This window comes from Aethalodelphis obliquidens, unplaced genomic scaffold, assembly GCF_003676395.1.
Source record: "Aethalodelphis obliquidens isolate GAN/ISIS:26980383/991018 unplaced genomic scaffold, ASM367639v1 scaffold28, whole genome shotgun sequence".
In the NCBI taxonomy this organism is placed as follows: Eukaryota; Metazoa; Chordata; class Mammalia; order Artiodactyla; family Delphinidae; genus Aethalodelphis; species Aethalodelphis obliquidens.
Window position 1 is genome coordinate 11,101,094 of NW_020837972.1, and position 15,220 is coordinate 11,116,313.

Consider the following 15,220-nt stretch of genomic DNA (forward strand, 5'->3'; position numbering starts at 1 on the left):
TTAAATAGCAACATTCCCATGTTCATTGCAGCATTATTCGTAATATCTAAGGTATGGAAACAACCTAAGTGACCATCGCCAGATGAGTAGATCAAGAAAATGTGATATATATATAATGTAATATTAAATATAATGTAATATATATATAATACATATATGTGTAATGTAATATTATTCAACCTTAAAAAAAGAAGGAAGTCTTGTCATTTGTAACAACATGGATGAACCTGGAGGGCATTATGCTAAGCGAAATAAGCAAGAAAGAGAAAGACAAATACTGCATGGTATCACTCATATATGGAATCTTAAAAAAAAAAAAAAGTCAAACTAGAAACAGAGAGTAGAAAAGTGGTTGCCAGGGACTGGGGGCTGGGGGAAATAGGGAGATGCTGGTAAAAAGGTACAAACTTTCAGTTATCAGATGAATAAGGTCTGAGGATCTAATGTATAAAATGGTGACTAGAGTTGATAACACTATATCAAATAATTGAATTTGCCAAGAGAGCAGAAATTAAATGTTCTCACAAACACACACAAAACAGGAAAGATAAATATGTGAGGTGATAGATGTGTTAATTAACCCAATGGGGGAAATGCTTTCACAACGTATACGTATATCAAACCATCACATTCTACGGTTTAAATATCTTACAACTTTATTAGTCAGTTATACTTCAACAAAGCTTAAAAATAATGTCTTCTTAGAAGACATAATATTTGAGTGTTGCCTTGAAGGAGTATAATAATACAAATAGTTCAGGGCATTCTAGTTATTTTTACTGCTTAACAATCTACCTCAAACATAATGGCACAAAACAATAATCACCTTATTCTGCTCATATATTCTGTGAGTCAAGAATCTGGACAGGGCACAGAGCAGGTGGATGGTCTCTGCTTCACTGTCTAGAGTCAGCTGGGAAGACTTGAACAGCTGGGACTAGAAAACTGCTTGTAAGTGTCTAGTGCCTTGGCAAGGATGGCTGGAAGGCTGGGTTAAGACACAACTGTTACAGGAAGTGCCCACCGGCGCCTGACCCAATATGGTGGCCTCAGTGCAGTTAGACTTCTTCCACAGTGGCGAGTGTTCCAGTGAAGAAAGCACAAGTTGCCTTGCCTTTTATGATGTAGCCCCAGAAGTCACATGCTGTCACTTCTGCCATACTCTATTGGTCAAAGCAGTCACAAGCCCACCCAGATTCAATTGGAAGGGTCTTAGACTTCATTTCCCTATGGGAAGAGTGTCAAAATATTTGTGGCTCCCCCTCCCTTTTCTTGGGAAACTACCACAGAGTTTACTCTGTGCCAGGTCTCTAGCTAAGTTCTCACTACCCATGGTGTCATTTGATCTTCACAATAAGCCAATGATGTTAGCATTATCATCTTTATTTTTGTAATATATGTAGATAAGGAAACTGAGGTGACAAGAAGTGGTTTCTGGTCCAAGGGCAAACAGCTAGTCATTTGAACCCACATCTGTCTGAACCACGTTATTTGATTTTAGAATCACTGTTCTCATTAATCTCATAAATATTGAATCTCCCCCATAAATAACAGATAGATAAGATGATAGATAGATAGATAGATAGGGATAGATGCGAACCCTAAGTTGAACAGAGTTGAAGCTCAGATTCCTAAGGGACTACAGGACTCCTGCGAGCCTGACTCTACATTAGCTCTCTGAGAGAAAGAGAATTCTTAGGAACCTAAAAGAATACAAATACCCCTCTGATAGCCACTTAAGAACACTGACAAAAGCCTCCTACGTGGAATCTACAAGATGCAGAACATCTGGCTACTTCCAAATATTTGGATGATGGACTACCATATTTTGGCCAACTTTTCTTCCATTTGTTTGGTAAACACAGCTGGCTTGGAAGTTAGTAGTGGAATCTAAATGCCAAGGAGAGCCCCTTAGAGATTTTCTCATCCAAATCCCCCCTTTATACAAATGAAGGGACATATATACCCATAGAAAGCAAGGGGCTTGGACAAAGTTGACAACCACGTGGTTTTGGCATCTTTATTTCAACATGACTTGAATAAAATCTATCCTGATGTAAGTAAGATATATCTTAGGATCCAAGAATCTACCTCCAGGAAAAATCTTACACATACCTTTATAGTGTACGTTGCAGTGGAGAGGAATTGGAAATAACCTAGGTGCCCAGCTCTAGGGGAATGATAATGTGGGGAGTGCACACTATGCATTAATTAGAAACAAATAAAAATATAAAATGTATGTATACATTTTAATATATTCATATAGCAACAAGGAGAGTTTTTAAAACATAATGTTGAGTAAACAAATTAAGTAACAAAATGAAATTGGTACCTTACCGATTTTATGTAAAGTAAGTAGACGCAAAAACTCACTATATGTTTTTAAAGGAAAAATATTTAAGGATGTATTTTAGACATATGAAAGTGAATGCCTTTAGATGCCTTTAGTGGGAGAGGGAGACAAAAAATGGGGATTGGAATGAAGACGGAAAATACAGTGCATACAATACAATACCATGAAGTGAGGGGATGTTCTGCATATACTAAGTTGATAATATGCTATCAAAAAAGGAGCATAGGGCTTCCCTGGTGGCGCAGTGGTTGAGAGTCCGCCTGCCGATGCAGGGGACGCTGGTTCGTGCCCTGGTCCGGGAAGATCCCTCATGCGCGGAGCGGCTGGGCCCGTGAGCCATGGCCGCTGAGCCTGCGCGTCCGGAGCCTGTGGTCCGCAACGGGAGAGGCCGCAACAGTGAGAGGCCCGCGTACCGCAAAAAAAAAAAAAAAAAAAAAGGAGCATAATCACCTCTATTCTTCAGATGAGGTAAAAAGAAAGCCCTCCTATGTTTCAGCCCAGTAACATCATGGGAAATACCAGGAATTCTTTGGCTGCTGACAACACTCCAGCTCTTGGCTAAAGGTCCACTGAACAAGGTTGAAGGGCGAAAGAAGCCTGTCCTTTAAAAATCCTGTTTTCATCAGCAATAATGGGTTTAAGCCACATGTGAAATATGGCCCCAGTTTCACCTTTCAGGACTTCAGGAACCTGGTTTCCCTTCACATGTCTGGGGGATTTACATCTCAATGGGCGATTGAGATGTAATGTGGTCAGCTAGGGAGATCACCTTTCGGAAATGATGGATGAATTTCCATCTTCCCAAAGTGGAGGACTTTCTTCAGCCATCCCACATGCTTTCTGGATGGTCCCATTCACCACCAATATCACAGAGGGAAAAAAAGTCCCTTCCATTTCTAGAACTGTTTATACTTTGTAAAGTGCTCTCAAAATCATCACATAAGATATAGATGGATCAGGTGTTATTATCCCTGTAGCAAGAAAGTTAAAAGGCCTAGGTGGGGTGTGTGTGTGTGTGCAACATTCAATGATGTACATGTGTGTGACTTTTGAATCCAATCCTACATCATTTTTTTTTTTTTTTTTTTTGTGGTATGCGGGCCCCTCACTGTTGTGGCCTCTCCCGTTGCGGAGCACAGGCTCCGGACGCGCAGGCTCTTCGGCCATGGCTCACGGGTCCAGCCGCTCCACGGCATGTGGGATCCTCCCGGACCGGGGCATGAACCCGTGTCCCCTGCATCGGCAGGCGGACTCTCAACCACTGCGCCACCAGGGAAGCCCCTACATCTTTTTAATATATTCTTTCTCATGTAATATTTGCACTCCTCCAATTGCTAAGAATAATAACTTCATTGATCAATTTATGACTATGTGCCAAGTACTTCACATAGAGGAGGTCATTGCATCCTTCTGTGTGTGACATACTATTTTATCCATTTTTCAAACGAGGAAACCAAGGAACAGAGAGGCCGCGTAACTCAGGTGAGGTACCACAGCTCTACGTGGCAGAGCTGATGTCTGAATCTTGCTGATCAGTTCCAAAATATTCACCTGTAAACACTGTACTTTGCTACCTAAGGTCCATAGACCCAGTTTGTCTTGTACGATGTTCTTGTGATACAAGCATCTCATTAATCGATTCATGCATTCACTAAGAAGGTATTGTGCACCTATTATTATGTCTCAGACATTGTGCTAGGTCTTTTAGTGGGGACATACAAGCATGAGTGGCCAGGGGAATAATCAAGAGTTTCAAATTCTAGATTCAACACTATTTAAGCCTGAGTTCCCCCAGAAAACAGGCTGAGACAAAGATGTATGCATTGGTACTTTGATGGCCAAGTGTGGTCCCAGGGAGCAAGTAAAGGATGGAGGAATGAAACGGGGAAGGAAAGAGAGCCAATACAAGAATGTGTCGCCATTCAGTGGACCACCGTGAGGCTGCAGGACTTTCTGAGAAGCCGCGTGATACGGGCCTCGGGCTGGTCTGTCTCCTGGGAGGAAGAAGGAGGCGTTCTCTCAAGCCTGCATCCTCCAATGATCAAGGACTGCCCAAACAGGCCTTCAACTTCTGCCACTTCCAGGAAGATGAGTTAGTTCTTTGCTGTGTCCTGTATTTTGACACCTGAAGAAAAGACCTGGGGCCAGAAATGAGAGGTACACAGAGCAGGCCTGAGGTGCATTGCACCTGCATGAAATACGGTCAGACCTTGTATAGAACGGGACACCAGGTCATGGCTGAAATCAGACAGGTGAGGCAAGGGGATTGGAAGTGTGCATCGGCAGTCTCCACATCAACTATTTATCAAGTGACTTCACAAGCCAAATATTAAATGATGATAATAATTAGAGAAATAACCGCGTTATTATGAATACGGCACCTGTCACAAAGGACAGATATACTGCCGGCCCTCTATACTGTGCACATCAGACAGGGTTTTCATACATGCAGACAACGCCCCAATTTTCATCATGATCATATGAACCAAGAGTGGAGAGGGTGTGTTTTCATTTACAAATGAGGAACTGAAATTGAGTGTTGATGTTGGTTGCTATGGTTACCAAGACAGAGAGTGCAGGCTGGGATTCAAACTCAGATCTCCAACCCCAGGGCTATTTCCCTGTTATCTGTGAAAACCTTGAATTCTTGCCCTATCCTATTTCAGGAAAAGACAGCTGAGTGGGGGGAAGAACAGCTGCCATCAGCCTCATAAAAGATGAGTTTCTTGCCCCCCACTGCTACAGAAGGAAGGCAATGAATATTTGGTTCTAACTGGAAATAAAGAAAATTTAGCTAAACCATTGTGGGACAGGAATATTTTCCCAGTTTCATTCAGAAATAGATTTAACCCGTTCAGCTGTTCATTACCAGTTCCTGTACGCTTGACTCTGGGTGAGTTACTTTTCTTCATGCCTCAGTTTTCTTATCTGTAAAACAGCAACAATAATAGCACCTAGATGATTGCTCAGAGGATAATCAAAATAATCAGCATCGAACACAGTAAGACACCTCCAAAATTAGCAATTATTATTACCACGTCTAGACTACTTTACCACCTGTCACTGGTCTGTCATGTTCCCTCTATCCAGGTTATATGAACAACTCACATCACGCCATTTTCCTTCTCAGAAGTCTTCAGTGATTGCGTTCAAGTGCGTCCAGAATAGGATCTTTTCTCCCTCTTCACTCATTTTCACAACCTACATGCCGTTCCCAGCACACACACTGCAATTTCCCGATTCCGGGATTCTTCTGTCTATGCTGTCCTTTGCGTTCACTCATCCATTCATTCAGTGATACTCAAAGCCATCCCTGCGGCAGGCCCACGGCCCAGCCATGGAGATATAACACTAAACAAGACAGGTGCCTGTCCTAAGGTACTTGCCTTCTCATTTGGGGCAGGCAAAGAGGGTGTATCTTGAGAACCAATTCCAGTTGGTTGTAGCTGGTTGGGTTGCTAGTACTCCTGTACTGAAGTGGGTTCTAGGGACCTAGGGCCACCTTCAGGCTCAGCTAAAATCTTCTGTCGTAGCTTATGGATGTCCACCATTGGCAGACGAGATGGATTTGGAACATCCTATTTGCTATTCGTTCCCAAGGGGAAATTTGACACACACATAGTGTCCTTCTCAAAGTCTACTTCCTCTTATCTAAATGGACCACTTTCATCGATCCCCATCCCCAATCGGATGTGTGTTGTCTCTCCCTTTGGACACTACTAGTACTTTATGCACTTGGGACCACCATGGATGTTCAGGTGCAGACCTGAATTAGGGTCCTCTTTTCACCTCCAGGGTCCACGTTCCTCCGAAGACTTGTAGGAAACGAGACTGGGGATGTTGGAAGCAAACTTACTTGCCTCTAAGCCCTGGCAGGAGACCCTTGATGACAGTGGCCACTTATTGCCTCTCCACGTTTCTCTACCCAGTGCCTTGTGTCTGATTTGGATTTATCTTCAGAGACAGAAAAGCGAGGTTTTCTGCTTTTCTTTGCTGTGAACTTTGTTGGTATTGTTTTGTAATGGGGGTGATGGTGATGTTGAGTGTGTTGGCCAAAGTGCTGATGGTACTGGTGGTGGTGATGGTGGTGGTAGTGATGGTGCAGTTGTGGTGGTCCTGATAGTGGTGATGTTAGTGATGGTGGTGATGGTTTAGTGATGGTGGTGTGGCCACTGCTGCTGGTGTCCATGGTGTTGCTTTTCTTGGTGGTGGTGGTGGTGGTGGTAGTGTTTTGATAGTGGCGGCTTTTCTCCTCCAATTTCCAACAAATTGATTGGGATGTATTGTCATGTTGCATTCAAAGAACTGGCCACATGACTCTCAAATGATTCCCTCCAACCCTTGAATCCATGCAGCGAGAGCATCCCAATACCTCTCACAGGTAGCCTAATTTTCAAGCAATTCACACAACTCAAAAGAAAGAGGTGTAGAAGGTAGCCATGACAAACCCAGGTGCACCGTTATACTTGAAGGTAATTTTTTACAAAGTACATTAGATCGTGAGTAACTGATCGCCCTGTTTTGCTCCCAAGGGAAACATGTTGTGTATTGAGAACTTATTATGGGAATGAACTGCACTAAGCACATTAGGCATAGTTTCTCCTCTAACATTTACAATCACCCTGAGACTTAGGTCCTATTTGACACATTTTACAAATGAGTAGGCTGTAGATCAGATTGACTAAGAGACGGGCAGGGCTTAAAGGCAAGTATGATTCTAACATCCCCAGTCTAGTTGCCTACAAGGCTTTGGAGGAACTTGGACCCTGGAGGTGAAAAGAGGACCCTAATTCAGGTCTCCACCTGAACAGCCATGGTGGTCCCAATGCTCATGGACCACCAACCCCATTCTCATTCTGATGCAGCCTAAGACCCACCATGATTATCTCAGGCCATGCACTTGGAACACTGCACCCCGGACCCCACCTTCACTCCACAACATCGTCTGTGCCCTGCTTCCAGCCCTGATGAAGCCTCTCTGAGAAGCACATCTATCCTGCCAAGACGTTAACCATATCATACCCTTGTCCTGTTTAAACCCTCAACCAACCTGCCGTTGTATTACAATGAAACTCATACCATGACTAGCCAGTCTCTGCATGATCTGTCTTCAGCCGCCCCTTGACCTCATCAGCTCCCACCTCCATCTCCCTCTCTCTGCCCCCACTGTGCCACCAACTTGCTATTCCTCAAATACTCCAGACAGTTTTCCCCTCTGGGACCTTTCTCTCCAGTCTGTCTAGAGCGTTCTTGCCCCAGTTAACTGCATGTTTCTCTCCTTCACTTCATCCAGGGCTCTCTTCCAATGTCCACAGAAAAGGCCTTCCCTGACCACCTGGTCAGAAACAGCCCCCTCACTCCCCCTGTCCCTACCCAACTCTACTGCCCATCTTAGTCTTGACAGCTACTTGACACACCTGTTTGTTTCACGTCTCCACAACTTGAAAGGAAGCATCATGAGAGCAAGGTCTTGCCTTGACGTATTTACTACCATAGTCCTCAGCACGCAGAACAGTGCTTGGCCCACGGGAGGAACTCAGTAAATGGCTGTAAAGAGGGAAAAGGAAGGAAGGATGGGGAGGGAGAAAGGGAAAAAGGAGAACATAAATGAATCAGTGCCTAAGTGAACGAGTAAAGGATTGAAACGCATTTGGTAACACCTAAGAGGTCAAGGGCAGGTCCCAAATCAGTCGCCTCCAAGGTCCCCTATTCAGTCCACTCAACCTGGTTCGCCTGCAGTCTTGGAAGGAGCTCCCCACACCCACCCCATCAGTGTCCTTCATTCTCCGCATTTCTCCCTTTATTCCCCTCCCCCCCCGCCCTGGCCTCCCACCTCCCCTCCCCCCTCTGCCCTGGCCTCCCACCTCCCATGTTAGAGATTAAAAACAACAGCCAAGCTGGCATTTACTGACTGTCAAACACCTCTTTGAGTTTCTTCAGAACAAACAGACTCGGCCGACTTTTTTGTTTGTTTTCTCCCTTTTTCTAAGCTGCTGAGCTGTCCCTGGCATTGTGCAAGAGGTCACATGGAGGGACTGTCAACAGCTCCCTATGTCAGCTCCTACCCCAGAAAGGGTGTCCAGGGTTTATGGGCCTCAGTGCCTGGGCCACACACACACACACACACACACACACACACACACACACACACACACGGCTGATTGTTTTCTCCCATAGGTCTGGCTTTTCCCTCATGGGCGAGTGGAGGTTTGAAACGCAGAAGGCTCCCTTCCCTAATTGGACATGAAAAACAGTTTGGATAAACGGAGACTTGTCACACCAACTGTCTGATCCCTTCCCGGAGACCAGGAAGGCTGACCACGTTGAGGGATTTTTTTTTTTTTTTTACTTTGCTTTTACATTTTAGAAGTTTCGCAGTAAAACATTCATGTATTTTATGTAATAAAAGAAAAGACAAAAATGCCGAACAAAACCTTTAGTTCCACCCCCCAAAGTCAATAGTGACCGTTGGTTGTTTTATTATGCGTCTATGTACTCATTCAATAAATATTTATTGAATGTCTACTATGTTTCAGACACTCTTCTAGGTTTGGGGGATGAAGTGACGCGGAAAAACAGATTCTCGTTCTTCTAGAAAGTTTCTCTTTGCAACCCAAAACGAAAGAAGGATCTGTGGTAAATAGGAGAGAGAGGTGGTCACATCTGTGTGATCTCACATCCCCCTCACAGAGTGATTCTTCTAGACACACTGTTCTGCAGTTTAATTTTCTATATTTAAAAATACATCCTGAACTCTTTTTCCTATCAGCCCATAAACTTCTACCTTTTGCATTTCAAACACTGCACACTGCCTTATTGTTCAGATGTACCAAAATGTATTTAAACAGTTCCCTGTAGCTGGCTGTTTGGGTTGTTTCCAAGCCGATTTCTAGAAGTGAGATTGCTAGAAAAGGAAACTAGTTGAAAACTTGACAGATATTGCAAAAGGGGCTAAAGATTTTGAAAAGTGAACTTGGCCTTTTCCCTCAGTTAACACATACTCCGTCCATCTCGCCTTAAAAGTAAAGGAACTTGTCCTAGGACACTCAAGGAGTTGGGACTTCACTGATATTTATTTGGCATAAAGCTACGCCCAGCTTTAAGAAACCTAATTTCCACTTGTCTTCCTGGGTGGTAATTATCTAGTATATGCTGGGTTTTGCCAGGAGACCATGTGCTTCTGAGAAGCCAAGGTCCTATCTTTCCAGTGCCTAGAATAGGACTAGAGACAGAGTGAGTACTCAGTAAAAGTCCATGGAGGAATAATTAGTTAAAGAACAGAGGAAAAGATGAGCGAATGGCTGAATAGATGTTGGGTGGTTGGAGACACAGATGGGTAGGTGAGGGGATGGATGGATGGGTGGATGAATGGATGGATGGATGGATGGATGGATGGATGGATAAATGCATAGCTGGCTGGATGCATGGATAGAGAGGTAGATGGATAGATGGGTAGGTGGATAGATACACAAAAACTTGGAGGAATGGATGAATGACTGGATGGATGAATGGGAAAGTAAATGAATAAATCAATGGACGATAGGTAAATAAAGAGTGCATGCATTAGTAAGTAAGTAAGTGAAAGGGTGGAGGGATGGATGACTGACAACAGCCGAATTTACATGATTAACAAATTATAAAGATGACTACTTAGCAAAATACTCAATAGATTATTAAAGAATTGCCCCCATAAGACTCCTTTTAATAAGCTCCTTGGGAAGGAAGAGGTTACATACCTATCAGGGCCAAATGTGTCACGTGAAGTCCAACTACCAACATCTGGAGAAGAGGGATGCCATTCCAGGAACCCTTTGGGCCTGGAACATCACCACCTAAAACCACCACCTTCATGAATATAGTTCCTCCTGTCCAGAGTGGTTCAATGCCCAAGCCATCATCAAGGAATTAAAAGGTTCCCCCGGTCTCCGTAAGTGGCGCATGGAGACATCTCTCCGAAAGCAACAGGGATTAACCAGTACTCCACTTTGGATCAATGCAGCACCAGGCTTCTGTCCCTGCTTGTCTAGCAAGCCCCTTTGACCTGACCAGGAGCCTCTGGGTCTCCCGATCCCTTGCCCCAGCCCTCAAAGGCCACCAGGTAAACAGACCACCTTGGGAGCCATCAGCGCATCTTCCAAGGCAAACAAGCCTTGGCCCCAGTGACGTCAGCAACCAGGAGGGTGAGACGATTAAGCCACTGTCTTTGTCTGAGGTTTGTCTCTCACTGCTGCTCTTGACAGACAGCAATGTGGCAAGAATCTAATCTGCATCTGAGAAGAGAGGAGCAAGCAGTATTCACCTGGCCCATTACTGTGGGCCAGGTATTATGCTGGGCTCTGTACAACATCCCATTTTATCCTAAGGAATAGGGAGCAGTTTTCAAAAGAGAAAGCTGAGAGGCTCAGAGAGATGAAGTGGCTTGCCCAAGGTCACACAGCTAGCAAGTGACACAATGAAGGTTTGAGGTCAAGTATGCCTTTTTCCAAAGCCATTTTTTAAAATATATGTCAATTTGTGGCTGAAAGGGTAAGTAATGGAACCTGTCCCCCAGTTTGGTGTCCTCATACTGGGAAATCATAAGTATCAGAACTTGTGAATGCATTTTGTTTTTGGTCAAAATTTAAAAGGTGTCATAAAAGGAGGTCTTCTATAGCCCAGGGGGAACAGAAAAGAGGAAACTGACCATTCTTGAGTGTCCCTATGGGCCAGGTGGACACCATGGGGAACCCGAGCTCACCCAGATCCTGCTTCGCAGGGAGCTTTCAGTTGATAAGGAGAGCAAACAAAGACTTACACAAATAAATCTGAAATTGTGACTGGTGAAGGGCCAGCCCATAGGGTACTGCTGGTACAAAACAGGAGGTCCTGAATGTATCAGGGTTTCAAGGAGGGCTTCCCGGAGAAAGAGTCATTTGAATTGAGATTGACAGCACAAGTTAGATGTTGGTCAGATAAAAACAGGTCAGAAGAGCATTTCAGGTAGAGAACGTGTGAAGGCCCGAGGCACAAAACAGTATGTGGCACTCGGAGCAAAGAGAAGAGGTCAGTGTGGCTAGCGCACAGAGACTGAAAGAGCAGTTAAGTGAGAAAAGACCGGAGTTGTCTTTAGCCCGTAACATGCCGGGCCTTGCAGACCACTGAAGGGGACACAGGCACACTCTCTATATCCCTCTAAGGAAAAACATGTTGCCCCAGCTGCCAAGAGTACTGTTAGGATTTGAGTTGACCTTCAGCCATCAGCCCCTTCAAGGATCCCCCCAGGAGCAGAGAGCAGCCTAGCCCAAGGTCACATGCCTTCTCAGGGGAACCCACGCTACTGGCCGTCCATGTGAATATAAAGAACGTGAAGATCTAGCCGTGCCAGCGCAGTGTGAGACGACACCGAAGGGCCACTCTAGCTCCAGACTTCTCCAGGGGTTTGGCCAAGTCTGTTGTCAGGCCTGCCTCCTGGCCCAACTTCCCCTTCTGCCTGCTTCTGCTTCCTTCCCCTCCTCTCTGCAGGTGTTGATCCCAAGAGCACACCTGAAAAATCATCCTGTGCCCTAGACTCCGTCTCAGAGGCTGCTTCCAGGGGAAACCAACATGCAATGGCCGTGGGAAGGGCTCATCTCAGATCGTGAGAGCCGTGAGACACCAAAAGAGGCTTTCAAGGAGAGGGTGATGTGACACCATTTGCATTTTCCAATGTGGAAATGGATGGGAGAGGTAGTAGCAGTGAATCCTTTCCTTATTCTGTACCAGGTCGCCCACGATCAGACACCCTAGACCCTGGAATCTTCCTTAACTGGGAATATGAAGGAGAGAGATAGCAGAGAGGTGTGTCTCCTTTGGTCCTGACTAAGTCTTCAGGCTGCCTATGTCCACAAGCCCAGCTAAGCCAGTTCCTGGACTTGTGGAGACCAGGTGAGTCCCTCACCCACTGTGTGGGACATGGGGCTAGGAGATCATAAGCAAGGCCCAAACCCAGCTCCCCATGCTTCCCTCAATGTGCCCCAACCTTTCATATCTGGGCCAAAGGCACCATCACTCACCCAGGCACACAAAATCATTTTAATTCCTCCCAAACAATCTTCATGTCCTGCTATCAGAGCCACAAGAATACCAGCTCTCACAGAGCACTTATATACGCCAGGCACGACTTAAGAGTAGTTTTATACGAATTATAGATTATAAATATTCTGAACTTATACAACTTATAATTTATAAAGCATTACACAGAGTGTTTTACATGAATTCTCTCATTGAGCCCTCAAACAACTCTGTGATGCAAGTACCATCAGTGAACCTATTTTAGAGATGAGGAAACTGAGGCTGGGGGAGACGACGTTACTTGGCTAAAGGCACACAGCTAGTAAGTGCATGAGCCTTCAGAGACATGCAAGCAGTCTCATTCCAGGGCTTACACCTATAGCCAGCACGTCTAGCTGCTTCTCTGAGTGCCAGTGCTCTTTTCCTGACTATTCCAGCAGCCTCTTGCCTTTTTTTTTTTTCCACTCTCATCTGCTTCTCTATCCCCATCACCCTGTGCTCCATACTGCTCCAGAATTAGATTTCTAAAGTTAAAAATTTTCTAATCTGATTATATCCTCCCCTGCTTAAACATCTTTGATAAAGAACCAAATTATTTGGAAATATTAAAACCATACAAATAACATTAATGACATGGGAAAATGTTCCAAGATATATGTGTAAGGGCACCTTTTTTTAATAGCAGGGTCTTAACTGGTCTTAACTATGTGGATAACCTGAATAGAAGTAGAAAAATATCCTAGACCATTATGAGCAGCGTGGTGTCATTGGGGTTCATGGAGCAGATACGCCAAGACCTGCAAGCCATTCCCAGGGTAGATGTCCAGAGAAACAACTTACACAGAGACTGTGCAGAATTTGGAAGTGTTGAATTGATATTCAATGCACATTAGATGAATGGACCTTCCTGGGACACTCTCTGAACCCCACTCTTTGGAGGAATTTGCCCATGGATGAGTTCAACGGGCAAGTTCATGTAGATCTTATTAAGCAGAAAATACCCCCTGTGCCTCGGGTAAGAGAAGGGCTATCAGGGCTCATTGATAGGAGGCCCTGAAGAATGTCTAGGGTCCCCAGCCTCTCCTGACCTGTGGCTGCCAGACAACATGTTCCCATGGCAACAGGGGAGATGGGGAAAGGATGCCAAGAGCATCCTTCCTTTCAGTCTTGGGATTCTGTCCTGGGCTAATGAGATGGTGATGTGGGTGAAGATCTTGGCTGTTAGTGGGCAACCCAACTCGCTAGTCCAGTACCAGTCTGATATAGTCATTGTCTCTAGAAACTTCTTCTCTACCTTCTTTTCCGGAAAACGTTCATGTGCCTAGTTCAGTGCTAGGTACTTGGGAATAATACTTAAGATATGGCCTTTACCCCCAAGCACCTCCACTGAAGATAAGTAATTATTTCTGAAAAGGTCATTTAAATACACTATAGTATGTGGGATTAATTTTAATTTAATTTTTATCTCACAAATTATCTCTAAACACATGAAAAGAGTAGAATCACCACTCTATTTAGCTGAAAATACAGTATGTACAATTGATTTTTCATATCTATCTCATAAATGATCTCCAAACATACATGAAAAGGGCAAAGCCATCGCTTTAATTAAGTTGAGATGCAAAAATGCTTGGCATAAGATAGATGTTCAATAAATATTGAATGAATAAATATTGAAATATTGAATGAGTAAATGAATATTGAATGAATACTGAAGAAATAAATTGAATGAACTAACCATCACGGGCAGAGACTGACTAGCTGCCCTCCCAAACCCCACCTTTTCCTCTCCGGAAGATGGCGAGACTGTCTTTCCCAGAATCCTTTGCTGTTAGTGTAGTCACGTGACAGAGTTGTGGCCAGTGGGATGTGACAGAAGTGTTAAGTGCACATCCTGACGTGGCCCATAAAAACTGCCCATGATGATCATTTGCCAGCTAAATGGAGAGGCTAAGGCTCTGGAAGGAACTTGGGTCCCTAAATGAGCATCGTTTGGTGGTCATTGGTGGAAGACATCTCACCAATGAGGAGCACCTGACTGGCCTTCCACTGGGCGAAGCCACTGAAGTTTGGGGGTATTTGTGACAGCAGCAAGTTTATCCTCCCTTACACCACTCAGCCATTCCCTCTCCGTCGCCAACTTTCAGACCTACAGCTAACACCTACGACACCTTGCTGTGATCCAAAAAAGGCACCCTTTCCCTGTGCTCACCCTGTCTGCTCTCTCTCCGTTTCTCATCTAGACTGATATCTCCCCCAACATCAGTCATCCTGTATTATCATCATGAATTTTGCAACCTCCATATACTGCCTGTACTATTATACTCAATGATGTTTTTCATGCCAACTCGTTTTGCTGTCTAATACATTTATTTCAAAAAGCAACTTTATATTACTCCAGTCACTGGCATCCCAGGGTCCTTTACTCCAAATAGAAAGTCACCTTGAAAATAAACATACGGAGCACAAACTATTGATGCTAAATTCTAGTCAGATAACTCTGGAAGGGCTCTGGGCCTGAGGGGAGCTGTCCTTCTGTTTAAGAGAGGTTAGCAAGTGTTGGAAGAGGTAAAGCAGTCAAAGCACCAATGAGGATTTGCTACCTGAAGAAATCCAAAGGATTGCGAAGGAATACACAACGGAATATTACTCAGCCATAAAAAGAAACAATATTGAGTTATTTGTGGTGAGGTGGATGGACCTAGAGTCTGTCATACAGAGTGAAGTAAGTCAGAAAGAGAAACACAAATACCATATGCTAACACATATGTATGGAATCTAAGAAAAAAAATGTCATGAAGAACCTAGGGTTAAGATGGGAATAAAGACACAGACCTC